Source organism: Pristiophorus japonicus, chromosome 19 (assembly GCF_044704955.1).
Source record: "Pristiophorus japonicus isolate sPriJap1 chromosome 19, sPriJap1.hap1, whole genome shotgun sequence".
NCBI lineage: Eukaryota > Metazoa > Chordata > Chondrichthyes > Pristiophoridae > Pristiophorus > Pristiophorus japonicus.
This window is the reverse complement of record NC_091995.1, coordinates 78,913,716-78,914,659: the sequence shown is the minus strand read 5'-3', so window position 1 is coordinate 78,914,659 and position 944 is coordinate 78,913,716. Positions and strand designations below refer to the sequence as shown.

The following is a 944-nucleotide window of genomic DNA, read 5'->3' as shown; positions in this document are numbered from 1 at the left end:
GGCAGTGGGTGGAGCTTCCTCTTTGGATGGGAAAGTCCAGGTTAGGAGTATCTCCCACAAGCTCGCCCCCTGTAGTCAGTCTTCTCAAGGTGTACAACTTAGGTCAGCTTATACATGGGTTACAATGACAGTTGAATACATGACAATGCCCCCATGTTGTGGATTATCACACCAATAGAAACGACTTCACGTTATCTAGGCGAGTAGATACTCCAACTATTTAAAATAACTGCCTACAGATCCATTAATCATCACTCACATTGTGCCTGAAAGGTGGAATTGAACCACTCTGTCACTAGACAGTTTTGGGTTTGAAGCCTGCATCCCAGACCACTGAGACTCATTCAGACAAAAATCTAACAGCGGGACAGGCTGATATAAAACAGAAAGATGTAACACATTAGATTCAGGGTGAGTAGATTATCAGTGTCGCTCAACTACTTCCCAGTTTTAGATTCAGATTTACATCACACCGTATCCATACATTGAGAACATAGCAAAAATAAAACCATCTATTTTTTATCAAAGCCTGACAGGATTGACTATGCAGATTAGGTTGCATATTATTAACGTTCTTCGGCCTTTCATTGATTGATTGAGGACGCAGCCCTTGGAGAGCCCAGCATCCTCCGGGATACAGAAATCCTCACTCAGACTGAGCTTCCTGCAATCTGCTGATAATTGCACCCTGAGGTGAGGACCGAAACTGTCGCATGATCCCATACCGCCAGGCTGACGATTCTATAGACCGATTGGGCCGAATGGACTGTTTCTGTGCTGTTAAATGGTGTGTCAATCTATGTCTACTCGGTTGGGTCATAGATTACCCCCGAACCTTTGGTTGGACCATGAGGCCATGTTTTGTGCCAAGTGTAAATACCTGTAACAGATTGCGATGGCGAGATTCATAGAAACTGTCATGTTTGTAACCTTCACATAACTGT

The 944-nt window shown here is 43.9% G+C and overlaps 1 non-coding gene across 1 annotated transcript; it reads right to left on the bottom strand.

The window, feature by feature from the left end:
* Positions 1 to 263: 263 nt before the first annotated feature.
* Positions 264 to 350, bottom strand: trnastop-uca (transfer RNA opal suppressor (anticodon UCA)). Its single transcript has one exon. It is a non-coding gene; the product is annotated as a tRNA-Sec (tRNA).
* Between the last annotated feature and the right edge of the window lie 594 nt (positions 351 to 944).